Source organism: Melanotaenia boesemani, chromosome 7, assembly GCF_017639745.1.
Source record: "Melanotaenia boesemani isolate fMelBoe1 chromosome 7, fMelBoe1.pri, whole genome shotgun sequence".
NCBI classification, from domain to species: domain Eukaryota; kingdom Metazoa; phylum Chordata; class Actinopteri; order Atheriniformes; family Melanotaeniidae; genus Melanotaenia; species Melanotaenia boesemani.
In genome coordinates this window covers 32,251,413-32,274,395 of record NC_055688.1, presented here as the reverse complement: position 1 = coordinate 32,274,395, position 22,983 = coordinate 32,251,413, and the positions used below count along the sequence as shown (strand labels likewise).

General features: G+C 38.4%; 1 protein-coding gene across 2 annotated transcripts in view; it reads right to left on the bottom strand.

Moving 5' to 3' along the window:
• tenm2 (teneurin transmembrane protein 2) overlaps positions 1-21,294 on the bottom strand; it is a 210,893-nt gene extending 189,599 nt beyond the window's left edge. For both annotated transcript variants that reach the window (XM_041990535.1, XM_041990534.1), the window contains exon 1: positions 19,836-21,294. The gene's annotated coding sequence lies outside the window, so the exon portion shown is untranslated. The remainder of the gene's footprint in view (positions 1-19,835) is intronic.
• Positions 21,295-22,983: the final 1,689 nt, after the last annotated feature.

The following is a 22,983-nucleotide window of genomic DNA, read 5'->3' as shown; positions in this document are numbered from 1 at the left end:
AAAATCTGCAGTTATTTCCACAGCTTTATTAAAATTAGAAAATTTAACTACCCTGCATAATATCTTCCACAAATCAGACACCTACGATTTAACAGTTTGTTCCATTTCTGTTGTGTTAAAAGCCCTGAAAAGCTATTATCCCCACCAACTACTCCATGTAAGTATTTTAAAGACACATAAAGGTATCTTTCTAAGGTGTGCCACTACATGTTTAGCTTACTTTTGCTTATGTATTTGAGCATCTTGGAACATTTAATAATTATCACAGAAATGTAGGAATCTGACTTAGAATTAGTCTGTGAACTAAAAACGAAATTAAATCCTTCCTGTATAGCAGAAATTATTTTCATCATGAAGACCTCAGTGAGAAGACTGAAAGGAAAACAATGGGATTCATTAATGAGGATAGCGGGGCATTGACCTGAATACACCATACGGAGTGAGTGAACCAGAAAAGTAAATAATATATAATTGTAACAGACCCAAAATAATCACTGAAAGGAACTAAGTAGAGTATGTTTTAATGTTATCTTTTTAAAGAGAAATTCCAACGTCAGCTTTTTCTAACCTGTGAAGCTCAAAACATCCTGCATATGAATGTAGGGAATCTGCATAATTTACCTTTCTTCCGTACCCACTTTACTTCAGCTGTTCTCCATCTAATTCAACACCAAGGTAGCGTTTTCCTATATTTCCCAGGATGCCTTGTAACCCATTCCAGAAAACACGGGTTGGTTATATTCAGATGGATTATACTCTTGATTCTGAGAGTGTGATATTGATAATTTACATCCCTTTTTTTCTCCCTAAACTTAATATTACAATTACCAGAAATAGAACTATGATCACTTTAACTTTCTTTTTTTCTTTCTGCAGTTCTTCATTTAATGTGAGACTCAAGCCAAAAACCTTAATTAATTCTACCCAGTGCTCCAACACATGGGAGGTTAGAAGCATAGTAACAGATTGCTTTATGGTTTTATACATGCCCAGTTCTTTAAATCTATAAGGAATATCCAGTTCATATAATTAGATATAATTAAAAATAATAGATGAAGGAGAAACCCATACAAATCTACACAAACATGCCTTTCTTTGTTCTCTTGCCAATTATCTATCAGTCAAATATCTATTGATCCGAGTTATTGTGCTCTTTGCTGAAGGCTAATTTTCCAGAAACTTACAATCAATAGCCACTGTCTTATTATATTTTAAACAACTTCAGCATAAACAAATTATGTGTTTGCTGGAAAATGTAGAAGGGCTGTGTATGCTTCCTAAATGTCCCCAGTTGCTTGAGGTAATTTAGTCTCTGTTGGGAGAACATTTCAATTTTGGACACAATGGGAGTGTTTTTTATTTTTCCTCATTCCTTTTCCAGTCTGTTCTACCACATTTTTCCCAGCCTGCAGAGAGCAAGAGAAGGGCCTTGAATAGTGATGAATATGCACTGTAATGCAGCTTAAGTTCAGCTGAGAGATTCATTAATAAATTCAGATGATTTTCTTCTTTTCTTTTTTGTTGATGTTTTTTCCTTGGCTGCATCACAAGCAACACAGGGGTTTTGGCTGATCTTAAAAAAAAACAAAAAAACGTTATCCTCTCTCAAGGTTACGCTTCCCCTCATTTCCCCTGATTCTTCTGTTTCTTCTTGAAAGTAATTGTTCCGTGCTATGGCTATGTGAGTTATTAGCTGAATCCTCCGGCAGGAGTGTGGGCTAAACGGATCGGTGTCAAGAGGCTGGCTGCCCTGCTGTGTGGGAGGATGACTGGGAGTTAAGTAACAAGGGCCAACTGAACGCAATGCATTTTTTTCTTTAGTTTATTCTTAATATATATGTGTGCATGTGTACGTATCACTGTATGTGTCTATAGGTTTTATTTTTTAATGCAATCTCTCATAAGCAATGGCTTAAGTAAAATATAAAATTTCTATGTCTTCACTTCTAATACTGCCCAAATGTATTTTTAGCCAGTGAAAGGGTGATATTTTAAGTACAAATGTATATGAACGGTATGGTGAGGGAGGTTTGAAGTGACAGCAGAAATATCTGGAGGGTTGAAAAAGTAGAAAAAAAAGGAAAGGTAAAAGAAAGAAAGGTATGCATGCATCTAAGCGTGCAGTAGTGACGATAACAAGCATATTAAATGGATTTAAATATACCATCAATAAGTCTCATTGCTCCTAAATGTTGTTTTTAATGATACAGAAAGTCATGTCAAACCAATCATAAGACAGGCTTTTTTGAAAGTTTACTGAGTACTGTGCAAATTTAGCTCTGTGCTCACACATCTTGTGTGAGAGGCTGAAATATGACAATGAACTAGACATGTCTTCTTTTCTGTTTCAATAAATTCCACTTCCTTGGTGAAAACCTGGCTCTTCCCACAATCCAACTCAAATGGTGACATTTCAGTCATACAGTCAGGGTGTATAATACCCAGCAGCAGCTGGTCTAACCTTTAGCCACTAGCTATTATTAAATATTGACTTAAGAAGAAATAAATATTCTGATATTTGTGGCAACTACTGATTTCTGTCATGTCTGAGGCACAACTCTTCTTCTAAAATGCTTCCTAGTTGCATTTCCCTTCAAGAAAAAGACACAAAGGCTCCTCGAAGCTTACTATGCTTCTCCTTTTCTTTTTCTTTCTTTCATACAAATAGCCACCCTATAAAAGCTACAGGAAAAGGCAGGCCAGTCTTTGTCCTATTACTGTGTAGTGGAGCTGATGTTAGTGAAGTTGGCAGCCATGGATGACTGGGAGCCACCAAGGCCTTGGTCAGCTGACATTATACTGGCCCTCAAATGCTACCCAGCCCTGCAGCAGTGTCTGAGAGTGTGTATAAATGTGTGTGCATGTACCTACTGCGTTATATGTCCATGTCCAAGTGTAACTCAGGGATGACATTGCCGTTTGTAGCTATAGGTAGGCAGAAGAAGAAGGGAAGGGGGAACAGAGTAAGGCACAGACAGAGGGCGAAAAAGAAGGTGGTAATCTGAGTGGATCTGAACACTGATCCTCTTTGGCTTTCATAGTGTTTGTAGGGGGTCACACCATGCTTGAGCTCTTGGATAAGATGGGCAGAAAAGCAGAAAAGATATTTGGACATGAGCTAAAGTCACCAACAACAGATTGAGAAGGATCAGTTTAACAGCAGCACAGAACAAATACAGAAAAATAATTTGAGCTACCCATCAGTATTCTTTACATATGTGCTTGTGTGTGTTTGTGTGTTGTTGTGGCTCAGGCATGAAACACATCTGGCAGGGGATTACGCTCACGTATTGAGCCGCACAGAATCGTCTGAAGTATATTGGGTCGATGACCATTATAATTTCATCGCAGCTGTAATGCCCAAGGTCTGAGCTGAGTAAAGGAATAGAGATGAGCCTAAGCATTGTGGTGTTGGGATGAGGCTAAAACCCGGCACACAGTCCAGATCGGTCAGCAGCACAGAGCCAAAGCCCTCCTTAACCTGCTGGATCAGGGAATCAGACATACATCTCAGCAAGGACAGAGATCACACACACAGCGAATGCAGACACTCCCATGTCCACGGACACATCTCCGCCTGCATACACTCACCATCCACCCAGGTGCAGCCAGTCGAATCACTTTGAAAAATTCTATCTACACTTCTGATAAGAAAAGTAATAAAAAGCAGTTCACTTCTCTATTTATGGTAAGATACGGTTGCAAAATCGCCATCGCCTTACTTTATAGATTGAATGTCATAAAAAAAAGGATCAATTTGTTTCTTTGGGAATAAGCAATAATACTACGCATTTAATAGTCTGTCTTACAGACTTGTTTATTTTCATGTAGACTGGAGCATTAGAGATGCCATTATAAGGCAGCCTAAATTGGTCCGCTGAGGCTCGGTCTAGCCTATAACAAGCACCGTGATTCTAAAACATTTATGCAACATCGCCCAACATTACAGCTTTTAGTATTTGCCACAGAGAATTGTTTGGTCCCTGTGGATGATCAAGGATGCTGTGAATGTACGAAGTAGTTTTCTGTTCTATTCTTCTGTCTTCAGCCAGGCGGAAATGAGTGAAGAGACACAGTTTACACCCCATTCCCACCCCAAAACATCCATTAACTCACTTTGCCTTTTTGCAATTCATCTCTAATTAATGCAGAATTAGCAAGTCAATTGTCCTGTTAACATCTGAGTTGTGAAGAGGAGATTTTGTGAATTGTTCTCTCACCTTACTCAAAACATTATTTACTGCAGCCCTGGCTTTTTTAATGCTAGACAAGTTACAGAAATGGGAAATGGGAAGGAAAAGTCTGCACGTATTGTTAGCAATTACTTTCTTTCTGAATAAACTGAGGGGCACAGAGACTAAATGAGAACCTAAGTCAGGTTTAGGGCACATTATTATCACAGCTACACCAGTGCTGTGACTGTGTAATGGAAAATTCAGTTTCACTGCTTTAAAAAAATCACTCTTGCCCATTGGGATAGTGTTCCTCTATAGCTCATCCTCTTGCTAAAGGTGAGTGCAGGGTCCTGAAATTTCATCCTACACTGATTTACCATTCACTATGCCACATCTTTGCTTGAGCTAAGCAATAGCAGCAGGATCCTCTAAACAGTTGTAATCCTTAGCTGAATTCTTCAAGTACTACTAGTCCAAATAAAGCCCTGCTTTTGAGTAAAACAAGGCAATACGAGTTGAAAAAAATAAGAGTTGGGGCAAAAGCACATTTCCAATTCTGTTTCTTTTTGGGGGAGAAACATAAAATAACCAATCCATTATCTGAGCACCACCCCTGCTGTGTTCTTCTGATTCCTTTTATGCTATCCCTCACTATTAGCAGCTCAGGACACAAATAGATTACACAATATATTAAAAAACAGCAGGAATCTAACAGTTTAAAAACCCCACCATCATTCTTGCTGCGGAACAAAAACATTGTGAGTACAGTCAAATTATTGGATCCTTTCTTCTTTTTTATGGTTATTGCTTAGAATTAACATTTTATAGTGTTTTTATTAGAGATAAAAATTAAGACTGATTCAAAGAGATGTGAGGCAACAAAAGTCCTCATTTTCATTTTTTTTACCAAGCAAACATGACTCAAATGAATAGATGGCATTATTTTAACCCTGCTATCCTAGAAATATGAAAGCGTCTGGTTACGGAGCAGTGGTATTAAAGTCGATGCAATAACAAAAACTCAAGGGAAAAATCTTTTGTTGTCCACAAGAACAGACATGTACAGATATACATATGACTATGTTGTTGTCTTTCCTCTTCAAATCCCAGTCACAGATTTGTGCTTGGCAGGAGACAAAACATTCTGTCAAAGCTGATCAAGGAATCAAGTATTGAATTAGGCTGATGTTAACAGCTGTTGGCATCGTTCAAATGACATAACATGCAACTCAAAACAGCTAAACACATGTACAAATCTGAGTAAATGTATTTTTTTAAATGCAGGAAAATATGAAAAAAAAAATGTTCTGTCTGCAGGTTTTTATTACAAAGCATCCTAAGGCTTTTTTGGTGGTCTGTGTTCATCTGCTCCCATTTGCCTGATTTGATGACTCGATTTCACTTAAAAACTCACTGTGAAAAGCTCTTTTTGGGCTATAAAATCCATGTTGAGAAAAATGAAATACAGACAGCCATAATAAACACGAATCCAGTTTAAGTGATTATGTCAGTGTGCCTTCACAACACAAATCCATGAAAATCCAAGCAACTAAATCCATGAAAATAGCACAACATGTGCATGTTTGCTCCAAGATACGATCTGAGAAAAAGCAAGAATGCAAGACTTTCTTTTAAACAAAAATGATGCTTAAGCCTGCTTCAATATCACACACTGATCATATAACTGATATTATAAGATATTTTTGTCAGTTTTTGGCAAATTTCCAATTATTGTTTCATCACAGAGCTCAGTTCTGCTGTGACAGGATTGCCAGCATAAGACCCCAAATAATGCAGCAAAGCTGACAGTTTTAACAGGATCCAGTTTGTTCAGCACTTTGGGCAACTCGAGTTGCAGTAAATGTGATAAATTAATAAACTTGAACACTTTGTTCGTTAACATAATTTTATTTTAAACTTCACAGTCAACATTTGCATTTCGTGTTCTTTCCACTCTTTCTAGTTAAGAGCTGAAGGTATGTTAAGGTATATGAACAGTTTTTCATAAACAACTGAATAATAATTTTAGGAAAATCTGAAATAATTTCTCTCCGGTTGCATACACAGTCCTGCATTGCAGTCCTTTAAATATGTAATCTAAAACATAGAAATGGTTATATTTGAGTTGTTAAAAGACTGCATTTTTCAAGGACCTACTTGAAAAAAAAAGAACTTTCAGCCCTTGTTTTGCAGGTAAAAGCATGGACAAATAATTGTTTATTAAGCACCCAATTTAGCTGAAACATCACTTACTCTCAAGTGGAGTAACATAATCAATTATTACCGTAATGAGTTGGCGACACAATTATTCCAGCTGCTGTGACAGATTGCCTAATTAGTCATTTTCTGACCATTTGGATTACTCATATATTTACATACAATAAAAAGGTGTTTCACTGACCTGTGTAAACAACAGAACTGCATCATTTTATTTTTTGTTATTGGTGGTTTGTCTGGTTAAAATAATGGTAGTTTTAACATAAAATGTTTTAATGCATAGGAAATGCGGTAGCATAGCAAACTCAATCCTTGGTTGGTTTATATAAACAAACTAATCAAATCAGCTTTTTATTTAAGGTGAACAAGCTGGAACAACAATTTCATTAAGCAATGGTAAATTCTAAATATGATCAAAGGCAACATGTTTAATTACTTCTTAATATACTGACTGTAAAACTCAAAGCCTGTTTATCACATATTTGAGTTCTTAAACTTTACAGTGTGGTTTGCACACAAGATACTTGCTTGGGTGGAAATCTGTATTGACAGGGTAATGATGACCATTATAGGATTAATCGAAGTAACCTGACACTTAACATTTCAAATGTACAGATAATAAAATTCAAAGAAATGCTAAATAACTCTGTTTCAAAGGTTAACCAAAATAAATCAACAAAAATAAATTTTGAGCCTTTTTGTGGTCCTCATTAATCTGGCTTTGTACTCCCCTCAAGACCTTAGTAATAGAAATAACACTCATAGCATGACAACACATGGTAACAGTTAAAAGCAGAAAAATTAACCTCATTAACTAGTATTCCATGCAAAAGTTACATGACTCTAGACCAGGGGTGCCCAAAGTAGGGCCCACAGGCGAAATTTGGCCCGCCAGCCTGTTACTTCTGGCCCACCATCAAAACTATTTTGAGTATATCAAACTTGAAAGACTGACTTACACCTCAGTGACATACTCACCTTGTCAGTGAGCTAGGGGCAAACTAACACTGATAGGCTAGTAATGTCCAAAGATCAGCACTAAGGAGAAGAAAGCATTTGCATACATGAACAATAATTAAAAGAACTATGATTTACATTTATTTGTGTTCACTCTTAAATTCGCTGAGTTTGGGCTCAATGGTACATTTTCACTTTGGCCCTTGGAGACAAAAAGTTTGAGCAACCCCATCTCTAGACACATTCACACACAGTATCCACAAAAGACAATAATGCACAGACTCATACACACACACACACACACATACGGCATAGTCAAGCAAACGTACATTGTATTACATACACGTACTATTACTCTTCACATCTGTGAATAGTAAGAACATCAAATGTGAATATAGTGCAGACATCTGTGTGTGTATGTGGGTGTATAATGTGTGTATGTGCGCTATAAGATTAAAATCATCCAGGACATTCAACTATTCTGTAGCTGGTGAAGAGATTGAGGAGGGCTGGTTGACAGGATGGCGCATTCACAAAAGATTACATTACTCTCATTCATTCCCATCATACACCACACTTTTACACTTCCCAGTGTTTGCTTTTGATAATGGACACTGGCTGTTATGAATTGAGCTGCTAGATAAAGGCTTAACATCCAAAGAGCAGGAGCTATATGTAACTGGGCGTGTGTGTCAGTATGTTTATGTTAGATATGAGCCTAAACTTTTGCAGAAGTATAACACTTTTTAGAGACAACCTTTTGTCTGTTTCTGGCAGCATTTAAAATATTTGTCCCATTCATTCAGAAAATCATGTCATGTTGGGCGGGGCAAGTCCCCGGTGGGAATATTATGAACGAACTGTGGCATAACGTGCTTTCAGCTAAAGTCTGTGCACATGTGACATTGCAGACTGGATTAAGTGCCACTCTGGTCTGTTATGGAAATCATAATTCCACAACAATATGGTGAACTAGCAGATGCAAAGTTGCAAGGATAAAGGCTGCTTACCTCAAATGCCTCTGTGAGGTAACTACTTTATCTAATAATCATGGCACTGCATACATTTGCAGATGCCGATTATAATCAGCTTCTTGCTGTAATGTAAAGTATGTTTGATGCCACCAACAGCAGCCACTGGTCTCATCAAACCAACCAAGACTGAGTGCATTAAGATTGCAGCGTTTATAATGATAAATTACAGCAGCACTTTTTATGATGGATGTTTTGCTATGCAAGTTAACTGGTGAACATTATTTCATGACAGCAGACTCATGGTACATAAGGTTCAACATAGACATTAAATGTTCCAGTGATGTAGATGTTTTAACCGCAAGCTTTTGATATAAAGATGACTGACTCATAAAGTCATACATTTAATAACAACCTTTACACATGCTCTGTCTCTTAAATGGATCGTAACTTGTTTTAATTTCATGTTATCAATCACCTTGTAATTTGGTCCTGCATTTTTTTTTCTCTCTTTAAATATTTCCTCCTGATAAATCATATTTTATATGCCAGCTGATGTGAAACCTGACACACATTTAATTGCGTGACAGGAAGTGAAGAAAATAAATAAATAAATGTTCGCTCACATTGCAAATCGTATTCCCATAAATAATCTCTGTCTCAAGAGAGAGTGTGGGTCAGTGTGTTCAGAGGCTACGGCTCATCACTTAGAGTGACAGAGAAACATACAAACAGAGACAGACCTGACCATGTAGAGATTCAGAGAAGCTTTCAACTGCAGAGGCACAAGGATGTACAAGCCCAGTCTCACAAAAAAAAGCATCCGATGGGTACGTTTGTCCACGTGTACAAAATGTACAAAAAGAATGGATCAGTAACTATAATTTTTTTAAATGTCTTTTTTCTAATAGGGAACATTCAGATGAGACAATGCAAATTTAAAACCTAACTGTGTGTTTTTGTTTCTTTTTTTATGTCAAACCCAAACAAAAAATAACTGATGGGGAAGTTGTTGGACAATAATAAATCAAATATACCCCATATTTTAGAATTTCACTCAATGCAAAACAGAAGATTGTTAAAGTTTGTAAAGGAAACTTAGTTATAGGGCATGTTTTAAGGAGCAGGTGCATTCACATAATGATTTTGTAGCTCAGAACAGTGTAGTCATTTTCCAGGTTTTGAATTTTCACTGTGAAACTGCTATGTTCTGCTCCATTTACCAACACAAACTATTGATTCTACAGAAAAGTAAGTTTTTCATTTCTCTACCCACGAAAGGGCAGGTAGAAATGTAAGATTCAGAAATGGTCCTTTTGCAAAAGCCACACTTCATTTTATCTTAACAGTACAAAATCCTCACTGGCACCTTGTCATAGTTAGTGATGGTGCACAGCTTCACCACAAGAAGGTTCACGGTTTTAATCTCAGTCATTCTGTACATTTTTTCCTTGTTCCATTTTTTTCCCTGGGTACTCTGGCTTCCACCCACATTCCAAAACATGCACAATATCCTATATTCTAAATTATATGTATTTGTGATGGCTGTTTTCTAGTAAACACTTCTGTAGTGGAACATAGACAAAAAATTACAAAAACTAGAGCAAATCCTATGTATTTTTAAGAACCATCCCTGCACCTTGATTTCTTAGTGTGTAAGCTACAGTTGACTGTGAATTACACACATTGACTCCATTACAATAAATGACTTCATTACAATAAAGATGTGTTCAACCTCCCTCTGTGCTTCAATGAGTATAACTGTGGGACAATTTGTTGAAGTGTGCTCAAGTAATAGAGCTTGTAGTGAATACTGTGGTATTTACACTTCACATCCTCTCAAATGTGCTGGCCCAGGACTGCCAAAGAGAGTTTGTACCTGTGCAAAGCAGCTTCGTGCGCACAGACGGCAGCTGTATCACACAGATACGGCCAGTTCCTGCCTTCCTCTGTGCTTATTAAGACATTGAAGCTTTTAGCACCTAGCAGCACTAATCCTATAGCCTTATGCTCACTGATACCAGAGCCAAATGGCCTTACACAGAGGCTCTCTCACTCTGTCTCCCTACGTGAGTGTGAGCATCTGTGACTGTTTGTGATGAATGGAAGAGGCAAAAGAGGAGAGGGGTGAATGTGAGACATTGCACCACTGAGGCCAGGGAGGAGAGAAAAAAAGGCAGAAAGAATCAGGGAGGCAGAGACTAAAAGAGGGTGTCAGTGAAGGGGGATGGGGACATAGTTGCACATGGATAGCATACAAAAGCACCTACATACACTCTGGCCCTGCGTTTATGTCCTGCATGCAGAGTGTGCGGGTGCTTACAGTTGTGCGTGTTTACGCTGCTGTGTGCTCTCTAGCATGTGTGTGCGTGCATGTGTGCGCAAGGCCGAGGTAGGTTAAACTTGTACTCGTGAAGTGTTCCCAGAAGAGATTAATCATCCTGTGCTGGAATGCAGCATCTCGGTCATAAATCATCACCTGACCTCTCTCTCTGTCTCTCTTTCTCTCTGCCACACGTAGCAGTGGAGTCAGGGTAAAAGTAGTGTCATTGCATATCTGCAGTAAACAAACAGGCAACAGCCTTGACGGAAGTGTGAAAGGAAAGAAACCACATAAATCATCAAATACAAGAGTCACATCTGGATCAAATGTTGTGGAAACTTGTTCAGATTTCCTTTTTCTTATTTTAACAAAAAAGAATCAAAACATGCGGAGTGATTTTGTGAATTTAAACTCTAAAGGAAACTAAAAATGTTTTGTAAAAAGGAGAGCATTGGCCTCCAGCTGCCCCGTCACATTTGGAGAAAAGAAAGACTTCCAAATGCAGATGGAAACTTTCAATGCCTTCATGTTGTTCAGACCTTCAGTCAACTACAACAACAATGTAGGGAACACCTAATTTTTGTTAAGAGTTACCTCAAGCAAAAGGATGTAAGTTGATGGAAGGCTGGAGTTATTTTCCAAGATAAGTGGACCTAACTCCACTTTGTTGGAACAACCATATCTTCAGGATTGTCAGGCTTTATTTTAATTATTTAAATGTTGAATCTGGACTATTGGTCAGAGAGTTCACTTTAATAGCTCAACATAGCAAATACGTGCAAGAGAGGGGAAGTTAAAGCGTCAGTGGAAAGCAAACAGCCTGCTTGACATGAGACATACAATTTCCTATCAGTTTTCTTCCTAAGTTTTCCAAAATTCAAGCTAATCTTTTGCAAAGACATGGCCAAATAGAGTGGATAAACTGACAATAATCATTCAGGGGATGCCAAGAGTATATAACATTATGGAGAAAATGTCTTCAGGGTTTCCTTTACTGCACATCACACATACTGCTGTCCGCTTGGGTTTGTATAAGCCCTTGGAGAGGAGCAGTGTAAACCAAGAAATGAAAAATGAAGCTAAAGCAAATGTCCCCTATGTGTTTGACAAAAGAGACCTAGATGAGGCGTCAGAACTACAAGACTGTTTGAAGGAAATTTCCCCTTTTCGCAGTGTTAAACATGCAGAAAGGAAAGAGACGGGGAAGGCTGTATTGTGTATTGCAGTCTGACACCAAGGGGTCTTGATGAAATGATAATATTTGATGTGCTAATACAGAGATTAACCTCAAAATTTAATTTCATATCTACAACACACATTGTATTTGTTACTGTTTAAACTGCATTCTGAGACCATTTTATAACCCATATATAATTTCAATATATAACTTAAATTCCACTGACTGAAAAGTCAGTACCTGGACATGTGTAATCCCCATTTATTATGAGAAATGTATGATGATCTGAAAGAAGATGGGTATGTATTCTTTTGTGTCTAAAAGTGAAAACTTCCTATCCTTGTCACAGTATTCATATCTGACATTATACTAATGTTTAATTCTTGATGGATCAGCAGCATGTGCTCAGTAAAGTGGGATTTCATATATCCGAATACTGATGTTTTCATCGGGAGTTTGCAGATATGTTAGAATAAAATAAAAATGTATTGGTCAGTTGTAGGTTGTTTGGTTTCTTGTGTGAAATTAAAGCTGCTTCATATCTATCCAAGGAGTACTGCACCCTTAAATTTAACATAAATGAGATGTAAACTGGCTTTGGACATAAACTGTGTGCTTCAAAACGAATTGTGTAGGGAAATGACAGATATTTCAAAGATAAAACGTATGGCAGTGCTGCATCTGCCCAAATCTCAGCTCAAACTTTTCAAGAAGCGTCTTCTAATTGCTTAAACATTAATTTCACACAAACAGACAGAGGACCATCATGGCCTGGCAAGTTGTCCTTTAGTATACAGAATTTTTTAGTAATCCTCAACACTAGAAGTTAGAGACTGTCTTGAGGGGAAAGATAGACAGTTTCTTAAAATGTGGTCACTACAAACAAACAAACAAACAAAAAACAACATAAGTTGGCTTCTGATGGCTTGTTAATCGCACTCTGGCTAGTGTGAATTTTAACTGGCTGAAAGCTGGTTTTACATGTTAGCACTATATGCTATATTTTGGTTTAATCACTTGGAAATGATATGACCTCAGAACAACAGCGTTTTAGAAAATTCTCCTGCACAAAATAACCTTCAAGCTATAAGTTAGAATTAGATAAGAAGAACATAATGAAACACAAATCACTGCTTTGCAAAGTCCATTTTCTTTTGGTTATGTTTACATGTAATTTATTGATATATGAAAATACCTACAGCATTTTATCAATAATTCCAAGCATGTGACCCTGACCTGCCTTAAAGTAAAATGTCTTAGTGCCCTTCCTATAAATAACACTATGCTATATGATTGCAGTCTATACATAAGACAAACATTAGGATCTTTATTAAATGAGTGCATACATGTACTCTTGGAAGGTAGGTGCTTTTTCACTTTCTGAGTGGAGACCGTGGTTTGGGAAATCTGTTTCCACCTGCTCCTAAAATGCTGAGGGGTGTGAGCCAAACAATGCTGTTAAATAAATGTTTGCATAAAACCCTTTTAAATCTTTTCACAGCGAGAACAGGAAGTTATCTGGACATCAGTGGCACATTGTGCATGTTACAAAGCAGGCAGAGGAGAGAGGACCCTTTCCTTGGTTATGTTCAAGAACAGGAAATTGATTCTTTTATATTAAAAATTCAAGAGCTGAGTTTCATTACTTTCTGAACCTATTCCCTTTCCCTAGTGGAGTGGGAAAATATCACAGTTTATTAAATTACTTCACTGAAAAGTCTCTGGGGATGCCATCTTAACTCCCGTCCTCTTTCACAAGGCCATTTTAGACTGTAACTAGACATGCCTGCTCAGAAAGACAGGAAGAAAAAGGGAGAGCTGATAAACGACAGCAGGAGGGAAGGTACACTAAATATGCTGATTGCACTGGCTGCCACAAAGAGTTTGTGTTATTCTATTGGCTGTGAAAGGCGTGGAATTGAATGATCCCACAAATAAAGCGAGAGGAAAACTGTAAATGGGAAAAAGTTGCAGTAATTCCTACCTTGAAATGAGACCGTGGGTGTATATGAGTGTATGCCTGGATGCATAGGTGTTTGGATATGTCCATTAACTGATATATCCTCCACTAGTCAGGGTTATAGCAGACTCTTTTACACAGCACTCAAGTGTACCTGTAACAGAGGGCATGTTCACTGCTACAGAGGCTGCTCAAGTATCATCAGTGATTGCTCTAACTACACTTCCTGTCTGGAGGAGCAAAGGGGTCAGTACTTGATGGCTCTATAAGCCTGACCAATGACCAAGAAGAGTCAACCAGCTGCACCTTCCTCTTAATGGGAGAAAAGGAAATGCCCACTTTTCACTGCATCCCTCAGGAAACAGCAGGAGAACAATTTGTCATGTGTAGGGGAATCTACTCGCCTCCCAACACTGGTGGGAAAGTATGGAAAGATAACCTTTTACTACTAAACTAGGGCAGATGAGTCAAGCCTTTTATAGTTATATTTTTCAAATAATTTAGTCTGCACTCAAATGACATTTTGCAGGTGTTAGCAGCCTGTTTTGTGTGACCAAAATAACTGTAGAAGAACCAGATAACTGACAGTGCTCTCCTGTTGTCATATAAGAGGAACCAAGCCTGAAACTAATCTGACCCAATATCCTCTAGCAAAGGTTCACTTTTCAACTTTACTATCAGTCCCAATTGGGTAGGTTTGCACAAAAATGCAAGATTAGGTTGCTGTATTAATAAAAATTATGATTAGGGTTAGTGATAGAAAACAAAGATGAATGTATGGTTATAGGGTTAAATTTCAGTTTGGATACTGATTCTTTTCATCAGTCCTGTTTATCATCAGGTTTAGCAATCTTTCTCCAATAAATCCTGTACACAGCAGTTTTCATTTGTAAACAGGTCCTGATGGAGAAGTATGCTTTATTTACTAAATAACAGCCCATCGAGTCGGGGGTCTTACAAATTGTTTTTTTTTTTTTTGTTTGTTTTGTTTTTGTTTTTGTTTTTTGTTTTTTTTTGTTTGTTTGTGTTTTTTTTTTAACCTGTCAATGGAGACACTCAAGCATTGATAAAAGGAATTGATTTTCTTTTTTTTTTTTTTTATTTCCCTATGGCCACCCAGTATTGAGTATTTTCTTATTGATTGCTAGCTGAAATTGAGTTTCATTTATCAACCCTAGTTACACATTCATGTCACAATGTGTCCTTATACAGAACAAGAGGCCAATACAATTACTGCACCTTGATTATGTCACCGCTGGACAAACATACGCTCGACTTATTTTTCTTATAAGACTGTGGTATTTAAATCAAATGATGTTTGTCAGTGTGCAAGTATGGGCACGAGCTGGGGGGCTCCATTTTTTTTTTTTTCAACTTAAATAAAGCCAAGAAGCTCATCCCAGACTGCCATGAGCTTATGAGGAAGATGAGTTAAAACCAGTTGGTCAGCTGTCAGACAGATGTAGTAAATATCATCCCACTCTGCCATCACTTCCAACACAAAAACCCACAGGATCCACAGGCATGATAATCCAAGATGAAGGCTGCACTCTACAAGCGTCACTTTCTCTAAAGCACAGCTAATGCTGGATGCCAAATGCTTCACCCCACAAACACACATATGCATACACTATACACTGAGTGGTGTATGAGCAACACAAAACCCCTTCAAAAAAAAAAAAAAAAAAAAAAAAGCCACAGAGATTGTACAGGAGTGTGCTGGGGGCAGACTGACAATTAGATTATGGCTTTCAAATCTATACATGTTTTAGAAAAAAATCACAGAAAAGCAAAATAGCTTCAGCAAGGCAACAATAATATTGAGTATTAATAGGTCTTAACTCTTTAAGCTACAGCATTAGTTAGTTTTCAAGTTGGTGTCTCAATGGCTAAGTTCACTTCTACTACAGTATTATGTATCTTAGCAACATCTCTGAGGATCGGTGTGGATAAAAAGAAGAGAAATCCAGGTTGGCAGGGGGGGAGATCTCTTCTTTTAAACTCAAGAACACAAAAAAATATGAAAAGAAGAAGATATGTGTTTCACGTTATTTAATTTGTTTTATTTCAACTTAGTTGGCCTTTTCAAGGCAAAAGTCAGTTTATTAATGAAAACTGATGCAATCGTTAAAAAAATCCTTAACGAAAACATTTTCGGATGAAAATGAACTAGAACTGTTTTATATATTTAACTAGATTTGGTTAAAATCAGTTTTGTTCTATTGTGGAAATAAATAAATAATACATGAAAGCTCTCTTCTGAAAACCATGGAGTGCACCATCCATTTATTTTTAATTTTCTGTGGCCCTTATTCATCTACCCACCTATTAATCAATTACTGCATTTAATATAATTTATTCCTTCATTGATTTTACCCTCTTAAAAAATCAAAACAACCAACAAAAATGTAATTCTTGCATTTGCCTTGACAAAGGTCTTAAAGGAGCACCATTACTGCTGCAATGCTAAAGGAAAAAACAAAGAGAATAATATATCATTACTGGATCAAACCGAAGCCTAGAGAGTGCAGGGAAATGTAAACAGCTCAATACAGCAAAAAACTGGTTTCATACTCATAAAAGCATCCTTGACACTGTTGTGTGTGATGCCACGAAAATCTACTGTGCAGGGGTCCAGACAGGGAAGTATCATAAGAATGAAACTAGTACTGCAGTACTTTTTCTATCATGATATGGATTTATGACACTGCCTTGATTGTATATCTGATTTTAAAAAAGCCCTGAGTGTGTGAAATAGCTGAGTGGGTGGTGGGCAGGCTAAACTGCCTTTAATAGAGCCATGCAACCAAGTTTAGTATTTTCTCTTTAACAGAATGTCCTGACGATTGCAGCAGTAATATAAATGGTATCCCATTCTCTATATATTCTGGCACACAGAATATCACTTTACACCACCTTACCTCCTTTTAAAGGTCAGCATTCTTCATTAATCAGTACTGACAAGAGGCTATTCCGTCCTCTGTATCTTTTTACGTTGCAAATGATCAAGTAAGATCTAATGTGATGTACAATGACAGTGTTTGAGTTAGTTACATTTTTTAACGGGATTTTTATATTTAAACCATAAAGACACAAATCAGTTGGAAGTTTGTAGATCTGCTAAAGATGAAGTCTAAACAAGACCTCCAAGCTGAAACCTGATGGAGTCAAGATGTTTTGAACTTGCTAATGTTGCTCAGGTTTCACTGTCAGTAGAAATAATGTTTAGCATTTCACACCCTGAGTAATGTAAGCCAGGTAAAGGAAAAATGTTTACACATGCCGCAAAGAGGTGCTTTCCAAACACCTGTCAAAACATGAAGTCATTCAAAAGTCTTTATACATGAGGCACTTTGCTGTACTAAGGTAAATTATATCTGAGTGACATATAAGTAGTTTTTGTTATGACATCCATTAAGTCAGAGCAATGTACTTCCAGTTGGCAGCATTTAAAACAACCAACACAATGGTGCCGAGTTTGTGTCTGAAAGGGACTTTTTGGCTCTAAATCGGAAACAAAATTGCACTGGCCGAGCCACAAACATTCAACCCACAATGCCGGTTCATTGTCTAACACTGAGTGGATTTTGAGAAGGACAAAATGTATTAACTGGACTCTTAGTACCAACACAGATCACTCCTGTGTTGCAAAAATGGCATTAGTGAAATTACACCCTTGAGGATTTCTAATGATCTCCATCTGTGTACATAGACAGTCCTGCACAACCTGGGACACCACGTAGATCATGGGTCACACTGGATGTCGCTGACCATATAGGCCCCCCCAAAGCTCCAAATGCAAGTGTGTATTTGGTTGATGCGTGTGCGTTTGCTGACACGCACATGCATTAGTGTTATTGTGTGAAGCCTTCAGTCTTTAATCCCCTAATCTGCTGAACCCTGGAAATCACTGCAGTCATCTGTCAGCCAGGTCAGAGTGGGCCACAGAGCTCAACAGAAGCGTACATGTACACACACAGACACAGCCAAACACACACACACACACACGCTCTCAATGCTAGTCATTTATTCAACAAGGCCAGCCTCATTTCAGTCTAATGAAGATTGATGCACCTCTTACCAGGCCCTCACAGGTGTTGCAGTGAAATGTATAAATATGTGACCCACATACAAGAGAAGAGATAAAGGAAAGAGACACATTCACACAAAGATATTCACCCCCTAATCATATTAATCTGTGTATTAACAAATATCCCATGTACATATAAAAGCTTGCATATAGATGTTAATGTAGAGTATATCTCCCGAACAGCAGAGTAATCCTGTTTATTTACCGTGAATGTCCAACACGGACTGGGACTCAGGGAACCTGTAGTGCTCAGACCCTCAAGTCAAGTCCAAACATCTCAGTCCCATTAGTCTGTAAGTTTGAGTGTGTATCTGTGTGTGGTCATGCCAAGTAGGTCACCCTGAGGGCTTGTCTGGAGATTGTGGTTGACACGGCCTGCTGCTATCCAGTGTGAGCTCCCATTAGCACTTAAGACTGTGGCTCACAACACAAATGCACACACAACACACTGGTCCTGATTTTTACACCTGGCAGATTACACAGCGTGGGAGGCAGTTAAGTTTTACATACTTGCGAGTAAAACAGACATATGGCTAAAGTACAGCATGTGCGCTTGTTTCCATATGCATGTATTTAATAGACTGTCAGTAATGATCACATGCACATCTGAAGGCTTTCCATCCTTTTTGATTTCTGTGCCTCTGTCAAAAGCTCAAGACTGAGGGATGGAAAGCGGGAGAGAGATCAAAGAGTGTTAGAGATCACACAGACGCAGGCAGGCTTGAAGAGCGCTAAAGGTGGAGGAGGAGATAGAGGGGCCGCAGAGAGAGAGGCTGTTCCAGTTAGACTGAAGTGTGAATTTCAGCGGGGCGTCTCATCATCAAGATCTTCATGGCATCTGTGAGTGTGTGTGTGTGTGTGTTTTCATGTCATAAGGTGCCAATGACTGCCAGCCTTCGGGATCTACAGCTGGTGTGTGGGCCTCATTCTTCCACACCCTGCTTGAAACACAACTGACTCCTGACAAAACTTTTTTTCCTCATGCATCCTTAAACTTTATGCACAAAAAGTCACACGTGTTTAAAGACTATGAATTTCTGAGTGTCCTGCAGTGTTGTGTTCAACTGCTGCTTGATGGGGGCCTGCTGAGCTGTGGCTTTCAGCTTCTCTATGTCACCAGGAAATATAGATCATGGCAGCACAGGAAATATATTTAACTCAGCCCAACACAGGCACATCCACACTGCCTTTGGCTACGCAGAACGCGTCACAGTCGACTGTGCATGGTCTCTTTCTGAGTGTATGGCTGAGTGGGTGAAACAGAACTAATTGTAGGAATACAACCATAATAATAAATAGAAATTGCATTAGGTCATCACTGCCATAGACGGAAATACGCACAGGAGTTGCGTCCAGGAGGTTTTACGACGCAAAGCTGTAACCAATCCCAAGCCACCATGTCAAGTGCTTCCTTTACATGATTAACCGAAATCGTGCTTTTTAGAAGAACACTCACTTTTTCTCCCCCGGAAGCGACGAAATAAAGATGCTGCGATGCGGTACAGCCATAAAAGACATCAGCTCCCGCCTCTCATCACTAGTCAAGTCTCACAGTCCACCTTGACCCCTCACAGCACTAGAATATTGTGAGATGTGTGTGTGTGTGTGTGTGTGTCTGTGTCTGTGTTGACGTGCCGAACAGAGGTGCTGTTTGCAAACCTTTCAAAGCCAAACACTCCAGCATTCTACACAGAAACTATCATCCAAGACAGCTCGACAAATGACAGAAATGACAGCGCAGACACGCGAAGATAACCTCTGTGTCTATTGTGAGTCAACTGATGAGCACCTTGCATGCTGTTCCGATGAAAGGCACCTCAATGTCATGGCTCTGCGCTGCCCTTCCCATCCCGCTTACCGCAAGAACTGACACACATGTGCAGTTTGTGGCCATTGAGGCTGGTGTGTAAACAAGAGCAACGCGTAAGCATGGTTTCCATAGAAATATGTCAAAATATGACGTACCTGTTCACAGCTATGTGCGGCACTCACTGCATAATCCTCTTTCTGCAACTTCAACTTTTCCTTCCTTCCTTCCAATCGACCAGACCGAAGCAACTTGACACTTGTTTACTGCATACTTTTCTTTACCCTGTCTGTCCTGACAAGCCGCTTGTGTACACAGAGTAAGAAGGGAGCTGATGAAGAAGGCTCAACATCTCACCAAGATCGTGGAATCAAACGGAGCAATCCATTCCGCGGTGATGATGATGATGATGATCGTTAGAGGGAACGGAGCTGACTGACAAAGATACGCCGCACTGCAACTGGACAAGCACAGCTGTGCGCAAAATAAAAAAAAAAGAAAAGAAAAGAAAAAGAAAAAGCCACGTCTTCGGCTGAGTCTGTTTGAACCAGTGAATCAGCGTGCATGCTCTGAACACGAGTGATCCGAAGGTACAGGCTGCGCGCGGTGGAACCCAGGGAGCAACCATCAACACAGTCGAAAAGAATGACCGAGGCTCGCGGAGGAGCGCGCGTTCACGGCCGAAACAAGTCAACGGTCATGAACAGCGAGTAATCCACTGTGGACTGTTGGCTGCAGCTGCATCCCTACGACATGGCACGCAGGGATCAGCTGTGGTAGTGATTAAACAGTTAGAGAGTTTAACATGTTTAATTATGCCCAGATTAATCTTTTGGGTGATTATTCTCAAATGAAAATAATCATCTGCTGTTTACAGTTCCACGTAACGAAAAAAATCACAAGCTAAGTTAATAAACGCATGCTTTCCTATAGTTTTGTCAAGAAACGATGTGTTATTTGAATGTATGAGTACTCGTGTTTTTTTTTCTATGCTCTACAGCAGCATTGCAACAGCATATCAAACGCAGCATAATCTTTTCATCTATTTTTCAGAGCTTGAGTATGCTTGTTTTGAGTGTTAATGCTCTTCTTTCATGGCCTAGCGCTCATTACGGTGGTCCTCATGCACCCACTGCACTGCAGGCTACTGCTCACATTAGCACACTGCCTAATGGACTTTCTCTGTATTAGCAGCAATAGAAAGGTGCAATAACAGAGGCACGCAATTATGCACCATAACTAGGGAAAACATTGTTAACAGTTACCCTATTGCCTCTCACTCTCCGAGCAGTAAATGCATATTTCCCAATGGAGGTATGATAATAACGTCTGCTTATTTGAAAACACCTTGTAAGGAGAACCTTGTGGCTCTTTTGATAAAGATTTCATTTCAAAGGCATTTTTATGCATAACTGGGGATTGGCAAGGGACATCAAACTCCCCCTTTTGACTTCTTTTTTTTTTTTTTTTAACTCTTTCATTTCCAATTTTGTTATGGCAATCCATCACCTCACACGTTATTGATATATTGATGGAGAAAAAGATATTTGCTTAAATGTGATAAGTAAAATCTACAAAGAAGGCAAGAGGGGAAAAAAACGGGAATTCAAATATAAACATGGCATGCTGAAATCCAGAGCGCAAAGCGGAAAGGAAAAAAAGCTTTGGCTCTCCAGAGGGTTACACAGGTGCAGTACGAGATGAAAAATGCAGATCAGGGTAGGCACACTGAACCATCTTAAAGTTCCCAAGTGACACCTTGATGAAAAAATAAATAAATGAATAACAGTCTTGACTTGGGCTCTTGATACACATTCTTCATCAAGCAGGTGCAACTTACAGGCCTGGCTACCTCATACCAGTGGACTTCAATTTTTTCATGTCCAGTTAGTTAAGTTATAGCTATAAAGGAAATAATTATGATAACTATAAACTTTTCTTTGGGGCTATACAGATATTAATTTTGCGAAATATAAGTGAAAAGATAAGCAATATAATTTATTGGCAAAAAAAATAAAATAACATTCAGTTTCACTCAACTATAATTCTCTCTAACATAATAAACAAGATAAGACGATGATATAACAAAATATGAAATTTTATGAAACAATATTAAGAAGGTAATTTACCACAGAGCAGTTGTCAACCATTAAACTAAAAGAAATATATTGTAAAGAACTAGGTGTACACCCTGAATTAGGGAGGGCGGGTAAATGTACATTACTACAAACTAATGCCTCTCTAAGACACATTCCTCATTCATTTGACTTCACCTTTGTCTGCACTTCCTGGTCAAATTATTCTCACTCACTGTTTGGTAAGGTTTAGACAGATAGATAATTGGGACTGTTGACCAGGCAAAAAATAAATTTTTGTTAAGGTGAGTAAAACATCAAATTTTACTTTAAAAAAACCTCTACTAACATCTTTATCTGAGAAAGCTGAAGAAGAAAGTTCTGCAAAAAGCATGTTTATCTCCATTAATGTTGTGATTTTAAACTCTTCCTATGACACATTTAATCTTGAGACAAGACTGATATCCTACATTTTGGTTCTATTTTCACACTATTTGACAGAATTAGCAATCAAACCTTTTCAAGCATGTGTCTCTCAGCTGCAGCTATAGGTTCTGCTCTACTGCATCCCTCCAGCTGATCCAACTGAACTTAACATGTCAGACCCTGCTGGTTTTCTCCTAAAAGGAAGAAGAAGAAGAAGAAGAAGAAAAGAAAAAGATTTCATTGTTAATGAGCAAGGACTGAAGCAGTTAATCTAGGTAAAATTCCTAATTGTTTATAGAAAGTCTTTTAAAATAAGTTTATTTGCTTTTGCCTTTTGCTTCTCGGTCTGCTCAGCCCCTCCCCTCACCGCTCTCTGAGCCTGTGCAAGTCTCACACTCACACATATATGCACTAACAAGAGAGAGAGAGAGAGAGAAAACAAACAAAACAAAAAACATGGTCTGTCTAAGAGGGTCCACAGTTTAACTGCCAAAATTCTAGCTGGTGAGTGTTTCTAGGACAGGTTGACCTTCCTTTTAAAAATAACTGCAGACAGAAATTACTGGATACTGAACATGGTATTGAAAATTTCTGTTAAAGCTATGACAAGCTTAACCATTTAAAACAAAGGAATGTGAGAAAATAGGGAATGCCAAAGCAGCATTGAACCCATTTTCACTTTCAAAATGTTACATGTATACACTGAGGAGCTTTCTGTTTGGTTCTGAAAGCAGTGACTCCTACAGCATCATTTAGGTCACTACAGGGTCTCCCAGTAATGTAACAATAACAAGAGATGCAATCA